The following is a 19,567-nucleotide window of genomic DNA, read 5'->3' on the forward strand; positions in this document are numbered from 1 at the left end:
GACCCAGGCAGATCTTCATGTAAGCCAAATCACTGTTTGCCTGAAAGTGACCTTGAACCCCTGTGTCTCCTGCCACTGCCTCCCAAATGCTAGGAGTAGAGATATGCACCTCCACACCCCGACTGTATGGCACAAACCCAGGGCTCCATGCATGCAATGTGAGCATTTCATCATCTGAAATGTTCCCAGCCCTTACTTTATTTTTTGAGATGGGGGGTCTCACACTGTAACTCAGGCTGGCTCTGGAGTTGTATCAACCTTCTTGACCCTGGTTCCAAAGTGCTGGGATTACAGGCATATACCTTCATGCTTGTCAAATTAGATGCGGGTACACGGACCTGTCTCCATGTTCTCTCCATGTCCTAACTGCTTCCTTTGTGATGGTTCTAAGTCCAAGGAGCTTGTGCCAGTCTGCATTTTTTTTAAACATGGCTTCCATTACATCACTCACTCTTTTTCATTTCCTTTTTTTTTTCCATGACAGTGTTTCTCTGTGTAGCCCTAGCTGTCATGGAATTTGCTCTGTAGACCAGGCCGGACTTGAACTCAGATCCACCTGCCTCTCTGTCTCCTAGGTGCTGGGATCAAAGGCATGTACCACCACACCCGGCTCCATCACCCATTCTTGTACTAAGTGATTCCACTACTCCACATCAAGATGTAGAACTGAATTTCTCTCACCTTGAGTTTCAGGTGGCCTCACGACTTCCATGACATACAGCTACCACTCTTGAGTCATTCACTGTAGTCCCATGATTCCCAACCTTCCTAATGTTGCAACCTTTTAATATGGTTCCTCATGTTGCAGTGACCCCCAACCATAAAATGGTTGTCATTGCTACGTCATAACTGTAATTTGCTACTGTTATGAATCATAATATAAATATCTGTTTCCTGGTGGTTGGAGGCAACTCCTTTGAAGATAGGTCATGGTCCACAGCTTGAGAACCATGGCTCTAGGGAGACCCAACTGCTATAAGAAGTCAAGTCTTGGGGGCTGGAGAGATGGATCAGAGGTTAAGAGCATTGCCTGCTCTTCCAAAGGTCCTGAGTTTAATTCCCAGCAACCACATGGTGGCTCACAACCATCTGTAAAGGGGTCTTGTGCCCTCTTCTGGCCTGTAGGCATACACACAGACAGAATATTGTCTACATAATAAATAAATAAATATTTTTAAAAAAAGAAGTCAAGTCTTATTCCCATGAGACCACTGTACTAGAGAAGCCTAGTGCAGCAGCTCTGGTCAACAGCTCCCACTGAACCCAGCTTCCAGCTGTCACCACCAAGGCTGCAGACATCTGAGTGATGCTGTCTCGGGTCCTCTATAGCAGCTCAGCCATCAGCAGAGTGTCATTAAATAGTCTTAGTCAAAGCCTCAAAGAACACATTTGGAACTGGTCCCAGTATCCATGTAGACACCTGCACTCACATGCACATAGCCACTGGCAGATATATTCACACATACATATAGTTCAAAATAAAAATGAATCTTAGGGGTTGGAGAGATGGCTCAGCAGTTAAAAGCACTGATTGCTCTTCCAGAGGACCCTGGTTTAATTCCCAGCACCTACATGGCAGCTAACAACAGTCTGTAACTCCAAGATTTGATATCCTCACATAGATATACATGCGGGCAAAACATCGATGCACATAAAATAAAAATAAATAATTTTTTAAAAAATAATTTTAAAAATTTAAGGGCCTAGAGAGATGGCTTAGTGGTTGAGAGTATTGCTGTTCTTGCAGAGGGCCTGGGTTTGATTCCCAGTTCCCACATAGCAGCTCACCACCATCTAGAACTCTAGTCCCAGGGACTTGACACTCTCTTCTGTTCTCTGAGGGCACCAAGCACACATGTGACACACAGACATAAATGCAGGCAAAACATGCATATACATTAAAAAGTTTTAGAACTGTAGGAGTTTCTACAATTGGGGCTGGAGAGATGACTCAGTGGCCAAGAGTGCCTGCCAATCTTGCAGAAGACCGGAGTTCAGTTCCCAGAACCCCATCAATTGCCTGTCACTCCAGTTCCAGGGCATCCAATACCCTCTTCTGGACTCTTTGGGTACCCAGATACATGTAGCATACACTCACACAAACATACAGATATACACATACTAAATAAATAGTTAAAAAAAAGCAACAGAACTGAATTGTTTACAAAGTCAAAGAATATTCAAAAGAACTGAATTGTTTATAATGGCAAAGAATATTCAAAACGGAGGAAGGAAGGAAAGAACACTAGGGTTGTCCAGTTAAGTCCTATATGAAATCTTGAGCTGCCGAGTCTGTGGGGCATAATAAAATGGTTATCATTTTAGGAAGTGAAACTTGGGTCATTTGTTCCACAGTGACAGTACCTGGAACAGATGGTGACTCCATGTCATCTCTCCCAAGTGGTTTCTGGACCCCTTCTTGTATATCCCAGCTCTCTCAAGCAATTGTTCCATTAAAATGTCCTAGAAAAGAGAGTTGGGGAGATGGCTCTGAGTTAAGAGTGTGGCTGCTTTTGCAGAGGACGTGTGTTGGGTTCCCAGCACATTGTCCCTCCAGGGTCCCGTGTTTCTCCTGCAGTTTGTTTGCCTCCTGTAGGGAGACTCAGTCCGTTTGCCTGCATCTCTGTCAGTATATCTTTCCCCAAACACAGAGACTCTTCCAAGAATACAGGCTCAGTCTCCAGATTTGCGAGATTCCCTCAATGCCTGTGGAGGTAGGGCTTGGCCCAGGCACCTACCCCTTCCTCTGAAAGCTCTTCCTCACAGCCCCAAGCAAAGCCAATGGTCCCCCTTCTGCTCCGGAGTCCCTAAGCACACTCCCCCAGAACTGCAATCACATTCTACTGGCGTCATTTTTCTTGCTCAGCCCTCTGTGGTGAGAGGCCTACAGGAGAAAGCTTGTTGGTCTAGTTTCTCATTCTTGGCATTTTAGTACCCAGAAAGCTCAGAATATGTGTGGAGTGGGCCTGGCCTCTCACACGCCCACAGAAATAGCCCATGGACCATGGCTCACACTGCTGTGTTCTCTGCCCTCCCCCAGAGTACCGTGTAAACCAAACCTAACAGACCCACAGGCTTCCCTCAAGTCATTCCAGGGCCTTCCTCTGTCTCAGGAGAGGCTTGTGCTCATCCTGAAGATAGAGATGGCCCGGGATACAGGGTGTGGATGACCAGTAGTTGACTCCCTGTAGATCCCTGCATCCTCAATAACAAGGATGTTCCCTCCTCTTCTCTGTACTTTCTGGCTCCGGCATGAATCTTGTTGGCGCCATTGGACTTTTAATATTTTCCATTCATTGCTGTTAGACAACATTTCACCTCAAAAATGCTTCCTCCCCCTCACCAAAGGGCGTGCCTTTGCAAAGAGGAACCCAGGATTGAACCAGCAGCTCTGACCTATCCACACTCTAGGCCTCGGAGAAGTCACAGCCTAGCCCTAGAAAAAGAGGTGACAGAAATGTCTTCCTAGCCAATGGAGTGAGTTCTTAGGCTGCCTGGGGCTTCATGGTCCCATAAGAAACATAAGTTCTGTGACTCTGTTCAACCTGAGGTCCCAGTCCCATCCTTACATCTATTCTCTGGCCTTGGCCAAGTGGTTCTGCTTCTGAGAGCTGCATCTGTCTCCTGGGGAGAACCACAGTGCTTATCTTGCCTGGCACTTGGGAGGCCCTCAGACTCTATGTCTGGGTCCCCGAGAAGCTGCGACAAGCACTCAGAGGGCTGGGAAAATCGCTCAGTCTGAAAACTGCTTCTCACACGAGCACCTGACTTTGGTTCCCAACACTCACACAAAAAGCCAAGTATAATTAATAGTATAGGCTTATCTTCCTAGCCCTGGAGAAGAGACAGGCAGATCCTGGGAGCTCACTAGCCAGCCTCACTATCAAGTAATAGGTCCCAGAGGCCCTGTCTCAAAATATAAGGTGGTTGGTTCCTGAGGATCAACACTCAGGGTTGACCTCTGGTTAACACAGGCATGCTCACACATGTGTATCTACACACATATGTGCACATGAACACACACACACACACACACACACACACACAGTACTTAATCTCTGGCCAGAAAATCCCTTTCCAAGGTGGCTCTCTACTTCTGTTTTGATGATCAAAGATACCATACTACCCATTTCCTCCAATTCATGCCTGTACTGTAAGGAGGGAAGACGCATTAAGAGAGGGTGAGGGTTCCTATGGGAAAGTCCAGAATCCTCAAGTAAGCCTTGCCCACAGCAGACACCTGGGAGCCACTAGCTCTGTCCCAGGCCAGGACCCTACAGATCAGCCTGGAGATTTCCTTTACCCAGCACTCTGTGCAGCTGACCAATGGTCTCTAGTCCCCAGAGTGGAATGTGAGACCAAGGCCACCCTGCCACCATCTTCCTCGTTGCTCTGAGAACTGCTAGGTGCACTCGCTGGAGGATCAAGTGTGGAGAAAGTTTGTTGCTTGTGTTGAGCTGACATTTGCTTTTCTCCTCCTGGGGAGAGGGGATCTGCAGGGGCTCCCACAGCCCAGAGGAAGGTTCTGCCCCGTCAAAGCCCAGCCTCTGCCTGGCCCCAGCAGAGACCAGAGTCCTCATTCTTTCAGCCCACTTTCTTCACTGACAGTGGACCAGCCTAGGGCTAGAGACCCCTCAAGAGACTTGAGCCGTGGGAAGACATGACTGCCGTCTCTCAAGGAGCTGGCTAAGGAACAGGGACCTTGTAGGAGAAGCTGCTGTCCATCCCAAGCTTTGGAGCAATGATGGATGTTAGGTCCAACATTGGCCACGAACCCAAAGAATGACAGCCTGGGCTCAGCTCAGGATTGTTAGTGGATAAAGGAACACTTACACTCAGTGTGAATTGGTTCTATGGGTCGGAAAGAGCCCTACTTCCCTTGTCTCCGCCCCCCATAGGCAAATGGGGTATCCAGTTCCCTATTAGCATGTACCTCTAACACATATCAAAGTCTCCAGGCTAGCCCCCAGGCTCTTCTGACCACAAACCTCCCCTACCACTACTCTTATCCCCAGGCTGTTCCAGTTCACAGACTCCTTCCCCCCAAAACCCCTCTAGCAAGGCTTCCCCCACCTTTTGCTCTCGTATGGAGCCTCCGGCTTTATTTTTCCTCCCTAGGGCACACTGACGGACAGCCAGTTGGCAAGTGTGAGAACCAGAAAAGTTGTGTGCTTTAGAACTAGAAGTTCCCAGAGACTGGAGAGATAGCTCGGCTGGTAAAGTGCTGTCTCACAATCCTGGGAACCTGAGTTTGACCCCCACAACCCACAAAAAAAGCCAGGCATGTCAGGGCATGCTTGTAACCCCAGAGATGGTGAGATGGGAGGTGGAGACAGGCAGACGCCAGACGCTGCTGCCCAATTAGCCTCGCTTGCTTTGTTTTTTCCTTTTGGTTTGGTTTGGTTTGGTTTGGTGTCTAGACAGTATTTCTCTGTCCTGGAACTTGCTTTGTAGACCAGGCTGGCCTTGAACTCACTGAGATCCCCCCTGCCTCTGCATCCCAAGTGCTGGGATTAAAGGTGTGCGCCACCACTGTCCAGCCATTTAGACAGGACATGTTAGGACCACAGCCCTTCAGTTTTTCTGGGGAGCCTTTGCTAACACACCACCAGTTCTCACAAATAACTCCATCCCCATAAGGCCATGTAAATCCAAGTTCAAAGTGGGGCGGTGGTGGCACACGCCTTAATTCCAGCACTTGGGAGGCACAGGCAGGTGGGCCTCTGTGCTAGCCTGGTCTACATAGCAAGTTTCAGGACAGCCAGAACTGTGCAGAGAAACCTTGTTGGGGGAGAAGGGGAAGAAGAAAGAAAGAAAAAAAACCATAATTTTTAACCATAGTAAAAATTAACATTATAAAATAAATAAAATTTTTCTTAAGGCAAAAGATGTTTCATAGCCCAGATTGCTATGGGATTATAAATATTTTTGGCTTGAATATTTCTTGCCTTCTTGCCAGTTCATAGGTCTATTTTTAATTTTTTTTCTTTTATCCAGAATTATTTCCAGAAGGAAGTGGACTCTATTTCTTGACCTAAAAATTGAGATAATTGAACTAGAAAATAGCTCTTAATGTGTCCAAACCACAGATTCTTTTGGGAATCTGATAAATGAGCCCCCAGAAAAGAGCACATTGAGAATGCGCACAATTTCTATTGTTCTCCTGATACTATTCTTGGGCCCAGCATTAAATTTGCTATATAGCTGAGAATAACCTCGAACTCCTAATCTTTCTGCTTCCACCTCCTACAGGCTGGGATCACAGGGCACCACCATGCCTCTTTAAATTTTATTTTATTTATTATTATGTTATGTGTGCCTGGTGTGGGAGGCGCACAGATGCCATGGCACACGTGTGAAAGTCACATGACAACTTTATGGAGTGGGTTCTTTCATTCCACTATTGTAAGGGTTCTTCTAGGAATCAAACTCAGGTTACCAAGCTTGTACAAGTACTGAGCCATCTTTAAGGGCCTTACATATTTGAAAAATAATATAAATATGTATTTTATAGTATAACGGAAGACAAGGTAGGAAGCCATGAGAGTTCGCATCACACATCTGTATGGTCTCTAAGGGAACTGAGGGAGAAATCTTACAGAAGGGAAGTTTGAGTTGAGATCTGAGGTGTCAGTGGGCGCTAACTTGGTGAAAAGGGTCAAAGTGTCTTCTAGCATGAGGGAATACCAGGCCAAGACAGCAGGGCAGCATGGACACTGGTCCAAGAGGCAGTTTGTGTCTGGAGACAGCAAAGACAAGACACAGAGGTGGGCAGGGGCCCTGGTGCTTTGTAGATCAGGGGAAGCTGCTAGGCGATCACATGCTGAAGAGTGATGGGAACAGATTCGCAATTTCAAGCACTGTGACTGCTCTGTGGATTATCTGCTGCCAGATGAGTCAGGAGTGGGAGGAATGAGAGACTCCTGTCTGCATTACCTCCCGGCCCCATGAGGCTCTCCCACACACACTCAGGCCAGCTGCAGCCTCAGTCCTGCATGTCTGTATGTCTGGTCTGGAACCCCTGGCCCAGCTCTATTTTCTTTGTCAGACAGGTCCTCATGTAATATAGGCTGGCCCCAAACTCTTGATGTAGCTAAGGATGTCCCTTTGACTTGTGGTTCTCTTGTATCTACTTCCTAAATGCTAGGCTTACAGGTGTACACACCTCCATGCCCTGGGGTGCTAGGGATTGAATCCAAGGCCTCATGCAGATTAGGCAAGTACTGTGCTAACCAAACTGTATCCTTAGCCCTACCTCCAGGTTTTAAAGAAGCTTTTTTTTAGATATAGTTAGCATATAATAAATACTTCACATTGTACTGTTAAATGTTCACACACACATATACATACATATACATATACAAATACATATCCATTAGGTCATTGATAAAACAAAGAAATGGCACATCAAGAAGAAAACAAGTAGCCGGGCAATGGTGGCACACACTTTTAATCCCAGCACTTGGGAGGCAGAGACAGGTGAAGCTCCATGAATTTGAGGCCAGCCTGGTCTACAGACTGAACCCTGTACCAGAAAAAAAAAGTAAGTAAGCAGCTGGGGTGATGGCTCAGTGGTGAAGCCATACAAGCACAAGGACCTGAGTTCAGGCCTTGGCTCCTGTATAAAAACTGAATGCAGGGGCACACATCTGTAATCTCAGCACTCAGAAGGCAGAGGTAGGAGGATCGCTGGGTGTTCAAGGCCAGCCTGCTCTACATATTGAGTTCCAAAATAAATAAAAAATAAAGTTGCAAGCAATTGAGGAAGACACTTGACAATTGAGGAAGACACTTGATATTGACCTCTGAACATACACTCAAAAGAAGCAAACAACCCCTTAAAGTTTCCTCATGTTCGTGTGTGCATGTGTGCATAACACTGACTTTATTGGCGTTACTTACAGGAGACCTCATGCTCCTTTGAAATCCAGCTCTTTCCCAACTCACTTCCTACCCCCTGTGGGGCCCAGGGCCACCTGGCCACACATGTGAGGCCCAATTCACTCTGCTGCCATGGCAGGTTTGATAGAAACCAGCACCAGCTAAAAAGTAGGCCTGAGTTTCTTGGTTTACTGGCAGGAAAAGCTATAAGCTGACACCACCCAGGGAGGGCCAGTGTCTAAAGAAAAGTACCTGCCTGGCATTCCAAACATTAGATAAGATCACCAGATGTCCCTGAGCCCAGGACTCACCTATTCCCTTTTTTCCAAGATACCCCTAGACAAATGTCAGCCAATCAGGGTCCTGAACCCTGGTAAACCCTTCACCCCAACAACTTCTATTATGATAAAACCCCTACCCCAACTGGGCTGGGCACTCTCTGCTCTCAACCATTACGTCAGATAGACAGAGGGGTCCAAGTTCAAGCTTAAATAAAGGCTCTTTGCTTTTACATATGGGTTTTGGTCTCCGTGGTGGTCTTTTGGGGGTCCCCCCAATCTGGGCATAACACCCACATGTAATGATTCACTTTATGTCACTACAGATTAGTGTGTATAAGTATTCCTTTTTATATATATGATTCTATGAGGCTTAATGATTCAGAAACTCATCCATGTTATCCACTCTGTTCATAGCTGGTTCCTTTTCCTCTTTTTATATTTTATTTTATGCACATTTGGTCAGGTTCTCTGGAACTGAAGTTACAGACAGTTGTGGGCTGCCATGTGGGTGCTGGGAATTGAACCCTGGTCCTCTGGGAGAGCAGCCAGTGCTCTTAACCGCTGAGCCATCCTTCCAGCCCTGGCTGGTCCCTTTTCATGTTGAGGAATGCACCTCACTTTCTTTATGCATTCTGCTGCTGCGCATTGAAGTTGCTGGAAACACTCGTGTACCTGCAAGTGTTTATATACTTACACTCCCACTACCAGCGTCGTGACTGAGTTGTTCCAGGATCTGGGTAGCACTTGACGGGGCACTAGACAATTTCATTTTCATATTTCACAATATAAGTGAAAGCTGCACTTCTTTTATCCACTTCTCCCCTCCAAAACTCTTCTCTCTGTTAGGATGGGGTAAGTCTTCCTTGTCATGCAGCTAGAAGACACTCAGGCTCATCATGGTGATCACTTGGTGAAAAAGAACAATCTTTTTCTTATCTTATCTGTCTGGCCGAGTCATACCAAACTAAGTGGGCACCTTCATAGAGATAGCGGGAAGTCTCATCATTGGAGGCCCAGGCATCATGGGCATGTGGCCACCCATGGGTGTCCTCATTCCAGGAGCAGGTCCCACTGGGCTCATCCCAGGAGGAGGGGGCCTACTACTGGCATCATGGGAGGGCCTCCCACATGGGGTGCAGGCATCATGCTCAGGCAAGGAAGATCCAGGAGACTCGGGGGAGGTGGGATCCTGGCCCTTGCAGAAGGAGGAGGGGAAAATGGAGCTGGAGGTATCTTTCCTTGTTGAAATGCAGCCATTGTGTTGTCAAGCAGGCTCTGAGCTGCTCTTCCATTTCTGGTAATAGTATTTCACGGTCTCTTTGTGTTTTCGACCATGCAGTGAGTCTTTCTCACAAATGGAGAACCATGGCTAAGATGCATATCGCAGTAGTCACAATAAACTTCAACATGTTGTTCAGCAGGCCATGGGCTGCCTGGTTCTGTGGCCCCGCTTTTCAGCTGTAGCTGCTCTAGTGTCTGCTCAGCAGGACTCCATTAATGTTTAATCTACACTCTCCTACTAAGCAAGGAGCACCTTTTTAGTGTGCGTGTGTGTGCGTGCGTGCATGAGTGCGTAAGCAAGAAGTTAACGTCAGCTGTCACTCTTTAGGCGCTGTGATCCTATAGCCCATGCTTGCCTCACATTTGCTGTGTAGCTAAGGAAGTTAGTGCTGACTCCTAATCTTCTGCCTCTGCTCCACGCACCGCCACACCCAGCTGCTTTGTAAAACCTCTATTCTCGGGCTGGCGACATGGCTCGGCTGGTAAAAGCCCTTGCTGCACAAGCCCGCTGATCTGAGTTCAATCCCAGGAACCCACAGAAGGGCAGAGAGAGACTTAGTTCCATGACATTATCCTCTTGGCATATATAGTAATTATAAATTAAATTTAAAAAATTAAAACAAAACCCCCAATATTCTAGATTGAAGTTTTTGTTTTGTTTGGTTTTGGGTTTTTTTGTTTGTTTGATTTTTGTTTTTTGAGACAGGGTTTCTCTGTGGTTTTGGAGCCTGTCCTGGAACTAGCTCTTGTAGACCATGCTGGTCTCGAACTCACAGAGATCCACCTGCCTCTGCCTCCCGAGTGCTGGGATTAAAGGCGTGCGCCACCACTGCCTGGCTTGGTTTTGATTTTTAGAATTTTTCAAGACAGGGATTCTCTATAGCTTTGAAGTCTGACTTGGAACTCTCTCTGTAGACCAGGTTGGCCTCGAACTCACAGAGATCCACCTGCCTCTGCTTCCCGAGTGCTGAGATTAAAAGCGTGCGCTGCCACTGCCCAACCTTAGATTGAAGTTTTTTGTTGGTAATGTTTTGTAATTCTTCTCTTGATATTTGCCTTTTATTTTATTTTATTTTATTTGGGGGGCCTGGTATTCACACCGGAACTCACTATATGGCCCAGGTTGGCCTGGCATTCTCAACAACCCTCCTGCCTCAGCCTCCCTGGTGCCAGGGCCGCTGGGTCTGGCTGACCTGTGGTTTACACTTTCTAGACTATTTTTATATCTGGAATCAAAGTGTTGCTGGCTTTTTGGGATAAGAGGGATAATATTTCTTCCTTGTCAATTTTTAGTGTAAATTCGGCATTCTTTCTTCCTCAAATGTTTGATATGTATTCCATTATCTCTGTGTTCTTGGATGTGACACACTTTTGCTAGGGTCTCCAAGATCTTCCCCTCACACCCAAGTCTTCCCTGTGGCTCAGGAAGACCTGTCTGGCCAGCTCCATCCCTGCTCTCCAGCTATCTCTACCACTTCCATTGCTCCAGGCCATGGGTCTTCTCATTGTTCTCAGATTAGGACAGCCCCATTCCTGGGTGTTGGGTTTTCTCTCTTCTAAGATTAGGGGGCCCCCATGCCTCCTGTTGCCTTTCTCTCTACTTGGCATCTCTTCCTCATGTCCCGGCATGGTCCCTTCTTATTCTCCATCCCACACTGTAATCAGGGTAGGGTCTGTAGAGAACCGTCCTCCATGGAAGCCCATCTTCTCCCTCCATGTGTGGCTCAAATGCATCATCATTTGCTTCTTGGTCAACTCCTTAAAGGCAGGAATCTTGTCTATCATCTTTGTGCCTACATCTCCTGCATCCAGCAAAGATTTGGCACAAACTAAGTCTTCTGGCGCCGTAAGGGTCTGTTGATTAAGTAGATGGTCAGACAAACTGTATATATCAGAGGCGCTGTCAAGCCTGTCAGCCAGTCCGAGGTCTCGGTTCAGCCCAAACGAGGTCAGGCAGCCCTGGAGTGGGGTGGGTTGTTCTTTGGAGAGTGTCTGTTGACTGATGAGCCCAGAGAAGTCCTGGGGTGACAACAAAGCTAAAGACCTGGGCTTCCATCCAAGGCGTTTCTGGCCCATTCCCTACTCAGTTTCACAGCTCATGGCTCTCCTACCAGGAAGTGAAGTCTTGTGGGGTGGGGGAGTGAGGAGACTGGTGAATCTGTCCCCACCCCTGGCAGCTGCTGTGCAGAGACTGCTGTAGGGTTTCTGGACCCCATAAAAAGTCTCACCTGGGGTGGTGGCACTCAGGAAGAGCCTGTGGGACCACAGAGAGGGCTTTGTGGCTTCCCTGCTCCCCACCCCAGTCCCCCCAGCTTGGGCTCTCTGCTCATGGAAAACTCCCCTGCTGTACTTGGCTGCCTGGCCCCAGGAGATGGGCTAGGTTGCACGTTGCCACTGTCCAAGCTGGGGGGGAGGGAGGGGTGGAGGACAGGACATGAACCTGCGCTTCTGAGGACCACTTTTTATTAGTAAACGCACCCTCAGTGACCCTCCTTAGACCTCCTGGAGGAGGGCAAGGCCTTACATGGAGAGCTAAGGGCTGGGACAGTTAATCCCAGGCATCCCCAGCAACACCTCTACTGTGGGGTCATGAATGTGGCTGGAGTCCCATCCTAGAAGATGCGTAGGAGGGCATCCTAGCGGCGTCTATGGGAAGCAGCTGTTCCCAATAACCGACAGTGGAACCAGCTGCCAGCAACCGTGCAGCCTCCATCCTGCTCACTGACAAACTCTATGACCAGAAGACCCCACTCATGGTGACATCAGCCTCCATCTCACACTGCTGAGGGAAATGAGCTCAAGGCGGTCTTCAGAGACGGCGTGTTTACTTACAGAGACCCTGGCCGTCACCAGCTCTTTGACCAGACATTCCCGGCTCTGGCCAGCATGAAGCAGAAATTTCCTTAAACACATAACTTTGGCCGCAATCTATCAATTGCTCCCTTCCTTTCCTTTTTTTTTTTCCAGTAGGAAAATTCCTAGTTCTGATCCCAAACAGAAGCCTAGAGAAGTCAGGGAATTACCACAAAGACCCCCAGGGGCCACGTGTGGTGGAATGTGCTTGCAATCCTAGCATTGGGGAAGCTGAGGCAAGAGGAATGGGCAAGTCTGAAGACTGTATGCACTATATAGTGAATTTAAATCTAGCCTGGGCTACATAAGGAGACCTGATATCAAAACAAACACAAGACTCCATAGGGTCGGGGGCTGGAGAAATGGTTCAGAGGTTAAGAGCAGTGACTGTTCTTCCAGAGGTCCTAAGCTCAATTCCCAGCAACCACATGGTGGCTCACAACCATCTGGCCTGCAGGCATACATGCAGACAGAACACTGTAAACAAAATATATAAATAAATAAATAAAAATTATCTTGAAAAAAAAAAGACTCCATAGGGTCTTTCCTAGCTTAGATCATTCGCACCTGTGAAACCACCAAATTGGTTCTCTGTCCCCGTGGGAGGAGGGTGTCAGGATGATGGCTTCATGACCTGGAGGGCACAATCTTTCCTGTCTTCCCTAGGCCCTGGGCCACCCTGAGCTCACTTTCAGAGCACTTCCCAGCCTGCAACCCAGGCTGCACCCTGACCCCTCCTTCATTCCCTCTAGGTCAGGGATATTTCGGGAGAGTATAAGAGCCGCCAGTTTTAACAGGTTCTAGGGGCTTCCCACGACAGGCACCCCACCAATCTGAGCTGCCTCCTGCCCCACCTCTCAGCTCCTTGTGTATTGCTGCTGCTGGAACGCAGCCACTCTAGGACTCCTTGAGGGGACAGGAGTCATGGAGGTCCCCTGCCTCTCCAATGCTTCACGATCTCAAGGCCAGTCATGCCAAGAGCAGAGATCCCCATCTAGGAGTACCAGTCCTGAGGACAGCTGCCTGAGCTGACCTGGGGCTGGGCAAGCAGGCACAGACATGTCAAGGAGCTGAGGCCTGACTTGACCCAGCCCTACCCTGTGCCTGATCCTGCTGAACTCAGCATGCTGCAACCCTGGTATAGGCTGGAGACAGTTCAGGCGGAAGAGCGCGTTGAACTGTGTGTACACGAGACACGAAAGTATTAAAGCTCCAGAGTAGGGTGGGGGTGGAGGGAACAGCTCACCTGCACTGAAGAAACGGCTAGATTTTCTTGCATCGCTCTCAAAGCACAACCCGTCAGAACTACCTAGACACATGGTTTAAGTGAACTCAATTAGTTGGTACGTCTGCTGGACCCAGGAGTGGTAGGGTATGATGGCGGAAAATTCCAGAAAAGAACATATATAACAGAGCTGGGATTCAGACTCAGTTCTGTCTGAACCTAAAGATTCTAGATTATTTTGACTCTAAAAAGTACTTAACTCAAGGGCCAGCAAGATGGTTCAGAAGGTAATGCAGCTTGCCACCAAACCTGATGGCCTGAGGTCAATCCCCGTGGTTCACATGGTAGAAAGAGAACTGGCTCACACACGTTGTCCTCTGACCTTTGCATGCATGTGCGCACGCGCGCACAAACACACACACACACACACACACACAGACACGCACGCACACACACAACTAAATAAATGTAATAAAAAAGTATTGGCCATATTCCTTCTGTACACTAACCTTCATTCTATAGTTTTATTTTGTATTTTTAAATTTTGTTTTGTTTTGTTTTGTTTTTGAGTCATCCCCAGCAGGGAAAGGGAAGGCAGAAAGCTGTGGGCTGTGTCCTCCAGGAAATCAGCTTTAATGTCGCTCACATGGAGACAGACTCCCAAACATGTCTCCAGGTGGAGGAATACACTAGACACTTGGACCGCTGGAGATTGATCTTAGTTCTTTGCCTGTCATAGTTTCATCCCATGAGAAATAGGCAAGAAGGGTCCCAGAAGGCCACAGCATAGCTCTACCTGGGTCACCAGTGCCCCTCTAGATTTACAGGACACCACTGAGCAAGCACTTCAGAAATGTCTTCTGAATAAGTGAGCATATAATTTTATGAATGAATTGATGAGTGTAAGAGGAATGCTTTCACATAAATATTAAGAGGCCACCCACATGTTCGCAGAGGCTCACTGACCGACTATAGACAAATGGGCGTGTTTCTAGAGCCAAATACCTAAGTTTAACATCTGTAAAGATCAGCTCGTGTTTACTCCAAAATGACCTCCTAAGGAGCAACTCCACTTGTCTCTGTGAAGACACAGAAGCCCACAGCTTATCCTCCATGACACCCACATGCAAAGGCTTACTCAGAGGTGTGGACACTTACTCCCAGGCCTCAGCACACACAAGCACACTTTCTACCAAAGAAACACAGCTGCCCACACAGGCAAGCCCAGGACGATCGCCCAAACCCACGCAGATTATGGACAGCTAGACAAAAAGGCACAGCCTGAGACCCGAGACAGACCAGGATGGAGACACCTGTCCACAGAGACTCCCGAGCTACCCCAGCCCTCCCACGCTGTCTGCTCCCCACCCTCGTGTCTGCAGCTGGGAAGGAAACGGGATGGGAATCCTAAGGAATTCTTGCTGCAGATGGTTGAGGCACTCCCCCCCCCCCCCCCCCCCGCCCAGTAATCTCGGGCCAGGATCCTAGGGCACAGAAGCAGATGGTGTGTGTTGGGGGAGGGGGATCCTCTTGCTGAGGACTTTGCCGTTAGTCCCCGGCTTCTCTCATGACTTGGCCAAGTGAAAACTGGGCACTGGACTCTCAGACAGGAGCAGAGACCCTGCTACACTAACTCTGCCCCTGACAAGGTGATTTAGCAGAGCCTGGGGACCAGTGCTTTCCCAGGGGCCCGTCTTCCTTCTCAGGAAACAGCCCCACCATAAGCTTGATCTCCAAAACAGGCGTAGGATGAGAACACTCTGCTCCCCTCCAAACGCATGGGCAGCCCATCATGTCATCAAAGCAGAATGTCCACGTCATTCCAAGGCCGTAGGGATCAGAGGCCAGGGTTCTAGTCTCATTCAGCCTCGCCTCTGTCTTTCCACTTCTGTGAAACAAGCCGTGGGGATATGATGACTGCAGGTCTATGCCGAGAGAGGCAGTGTTTCCAGTGCCCCAGGGAGTTCAGAGGCAGCAGTTAAAGGGCTCCAACCCCTAGGAGGATGACCCAGTAGGGGAGCTCCTCTGAACTGGCAGAGTTGAAATACAGGTTGAGAGATATAATAGCTCAGTGGATAGCATCTTCCCAGCATGCACGAAGCCCCAGGTTTGATCCTCAGGACTTCACAAACCAAGCATGGTGGCATATGCTTGGGATCACAACACTCAGAAGGTGGAAGCAGGAAGATCAGGCATTAAGGTCGTTCTTGGCTATAGAACAAGTTTGAGGCTGGCCCAGATTACATGAGACCCTGTCTCAAACAAAACAAAAACAAAGAGCCAAAGCCAGGATTTGAGACTAAAATACCTGGTACTGGGACAAAAGAGAGACTTAAAAAGTGTCCCCTCTAACACATGGTCCTCTCCCCTCACCCTCCCACTGCCAGGGCCCCCAGGCCTCAGTTGGAAGTGGATGCAGAACTGCAGCCCCTCCAGCCAGCCAGGAGAAGACACAAATACTGCTCTGCACAGCTGGCTAGACAGTGGAGACTGTTTATTCTCCAATGTCCAGAAGAACTCAGACAATCGGAGAAGGATTTGGCTGCTGGCAGTGCCTGGATTTGTGGTCTCGAAGAAATCATAATCAGAGCAGGCTGGAGGCTTAAGGGCTGAGCAACAGCCGGGACAGGATGGAGGGTCCCCACTGCCTGAACAACAGCTGGGGCAGGAGGGAGGGTCCCCACTGCCTGAGCAACAGCCGGGACAGGACGGTGGGTCCCCCTGCCTGCCTCTCCTTCAGTGCCCTGTGGGCCTCATGGTCACCTCCTGGGCCTGAAGTGACTGGGATCAACAGGTGACCAGGGTTGAGCACAAGGCTCTGGTTAATAAGTGACTATCCAGGGGGATTTCCTGTGGGATCCACCGCTGGCACCCCACGTGGCCCATGCTTAACTAGGCAGAAGGGCTAAGGACTCTCAATAGGGAGACTTTTCTGCCCACTGGGCCTGGTGTTGGCACCACAGCCTTAGTCCACCATCAGCCTAGGCCACTGGTTTTCAGCCTGAGGGTCACAACCCATTTGGGGGTTGAAGGACTCTTTCACAAGGGCCGTACAGCCAATATCCTACATATCAGACATTTACATTGATTCATAACAGTATCAAAATTACAGTTATAAAGTAGCGACAAAATAATTTTATAGTTGGGGCTCACCATAATATGACTGCATTAAAGGGTCGTGGCATTAGGAAGGCTGAGGACCGCTGGCCTTGGTCTCTTCACTCCAACAGCTTCTCCAGCTGTAGCCTGTGCCCACCTGCTTCCATTATTACTCCAGCTCCAGAGTCCACACTTTCTGAGTCCATCTCTCATTTTGTGCACATCTGAGCACACTGTGGTATCCATGGGTTATAACGGCAATCAAACATCCGTGATCCAGACTCACCAGCCTAAAAGCCGCGTTCATAATTCATCGGCTTCCACCAAAAGTGAAGAGAATCTAGGACAGCTGAGGGCATCAGTTAAGAACCCCTTCCCCAACGGTCGGAGAGCTGGCTGAGAGGATTGGAGTGCTGCCCACAGAGCCCGAGGTCGCAGGTTCAAGTCCTAGGTAAGTGAGTAATGTGATGTAATGTGTCTGTGTATGAATGTCTCTGTCTCTGTCTCTGTGCTGTGTGCTGTGTTCCCGATGCACACGCCTTCTTTTCTCACATTTAAACCACACATTTAAATCACAAAGAATATATGGATCGCCAGGAGAAAAGCCTGGCTTTAAGCGCCCCAGTTTCTGTGAACAGCATCACAATGGCCCTGTGTTGGAATTAGTCTGAGGCTTTACGAGGCTTTACAAGGAGGCAGCAGCAGCAGGATGGCACTCCCAGTGCGCGGAAGGAGAGCAGCAGGACAGAGTTCCATGCCACAGGCAGCCTCTAAAACACAATGCCAACAGACCCAAAGGCCGTGGAAAGTCCAGCCTCCCATATTCAGGACCAGGAGACACAAATCTCTTTCCCAGGAACATCCACAAGACTGGACTTGCTGAGATTTATTATCCAACTGGGTCACAGCCCATGTCTGAAGCCAACGACTGCTTCTATTCAGAGTGGGTGGATGGAAAAACAGTCAGCCCTTTACCAGGACCCAAGGAGAGCAGGAAATGGGGAATGCCCCAGAGGAGAGGTTGGAGCAGTAGCAGAAGGGTGAGCGGGGGCCCTGGGCGACAAGAACAGGTGACCTGATGCAGAGGGAACAAGGGAATTCAAGAGCTACGAGGTGAGACTTCCCAAGTACACACCACCCCCATTCCTTTAAACTACACTTGGTGGCGGGGGCGGGGTCCAGCTCAGTTCAGCTCTTAAGAGTATGTGCTGCTCTTCCAGAGGACCTGAGTATGTTCCTAGTACCCATGTGATAAGAGGACCCAGGAACTGCCCCCCACAGTCACCTGTAATTCTAGCCTCAGAGGGATCAATTGTCCCTGGTTTCCAAGGGCATTCTCATCCGTACACCTGTGTGTGTGTGTCTTTAAAATAAATAAGTAAATAAGTAAACACTATAGTTGAAGTCCAGCAGACTTCTGGTGACAGTCCCTATGGAAATACTTGTGCCCTTGCTTGCCCAAGACCAGTGAAATCTTAAGCCATTGTGCAATGTATGGGTCCAGTAGTTCAGACTGACCTTGCCTCCTCCTGCAGTCTGGCTGACCAGACCCATGAAGGGCCTGGAAGAATACATGCTGTTTCCAGTGGGGTCCTCCTGCTAAATACAGACAGAGCCACGCTTGGCTCCACTGCCTGTTAGTGGGGCTCCTTTTGCTGGTGAGTCTCCAGTTATTTCTCTGTCTCCCAACTCATTACTAAAGCCTGTTCCTAGACAGGCTTTGCTTTGGGTTTTGGTTTCTTGAATGTTTCAGGTTTTTGTTTTGAAACATTCTCACTCTGTAGCCTGGTTAGCCTAGAGTTCAAAAAATAAAAAAGATGGATAGACATGTGTACAGGCTGGCCTTAAGCTTGTGGCAATCCTCCTGCCCTAGCTTAGTGGGCATTCCCCCTTGCCCCAGACAGGGTTTCTCTGTGTACCTTGGCTGGAATTCGCTCTGTAGACCAGGCTGGCCTTGAACTCATAGAGACATAGGCCTGCCTCTGCCTCCTCAGTGCTGGGATTAAAAGGATTTCCCCAAGCCTCACAACAGCCTCCTCAGAAGCCCTCCTCACCCGTGGACTCCCCGCCAATTCCTGAGGTCTAACTCCAACCCTCTTAAACTGCCATTCAACCATTACTCTTTGCTTTGGGGTGGGTGTGGATTCCATGAATCTTTTCATATAGCCACTCAACAAACTTCTCTTGAGTGCACCGACCGAGACTGTATATCTGTGTGTATATCTGTCCTGAGAAGCCTGCCCTCTGAAAGCTTCCGGTGGAATTTTAATGCCGAAAACATCAGCCTGACACAAAGTGCAGCTCGCTGGGACTAAAGTGCTCAGCAGACAGCGCTCTCCCTTCATGGCCATTGCTTCGGAACGCTGGAAATTTTCAAAGCCCTTTCCAGGTGGACCGGAGCGCCAGCAGAGTGGGTGGGGATGGTGGTTTCTATCTTGCTTTGGAATGTTGGGATTTGTTTTGGATGTTCTGAACATCAGGTTGGAGATACACGCAACTCGAAGGGGTTCCTAACCAGATCAGGGTCAGAGGCAGCCCAGGACACCGTCTCCATGGTGCACAGCCCCAGACAGTTGGGAAACAAACAAAAACCCATGGTGGAGAGTGGACAAAGGAAAAAAAAAAAAAACACCAAAAAAACAAAAAACAAAAACAAAGGCCAAGAGATGGAAAACTTGGAGGTGGGGGAAGGGGAGATGTGGTGAGATCGTAAAGAGGGGGGTGGGAAAGTAAGAGGGGCTTTGGGAGGGGTGTGGTCATGTTTGTGTGTGAAGAACAGAATCCAATCCCAGGGCCTAAGAGTCACCATGGCAACGGGGAGGGTGAGTTCGGCAGATTCCATGCCAACACAAACCTCCTGGGCTTAGCCATGGATGGGCGCAGATGTGATGCGGCCATGTTATAAAGAAAAACACCTGAACTGGGCTCTTTAAAATCACCTCCCCAG

The 19,567-nt window shown here is 48.7% G+C and overlaps 1 pseudogene; it reads right to left on the bottom strand.

The window, feature by feature from the left end:
* Positions 1 to 9,099: 9,099 nt before the first annotated feature.
* LOC121465972 lies at positions 9,100 to 13,575 on the bottom strand (annotated as a pseudogene).
* Positions 13,576 to 19,567: the final 5,992 nt, after the last annotated feature.

Source organism: Microtus oregoni, unplaced genomic scaffold, assembly GCF_018167655.1.
Source record: "Microtus oregoni isolate MIOR12 unplaced genomic scaffold, Mior012 000032F_ref0000030, whole genome shotgun sequence".
NCBI lineage: Eukaryota > Metazoa > Chordata > Mammalia > Rodentia > Cricetidae > Microtus > Microtus oregoni.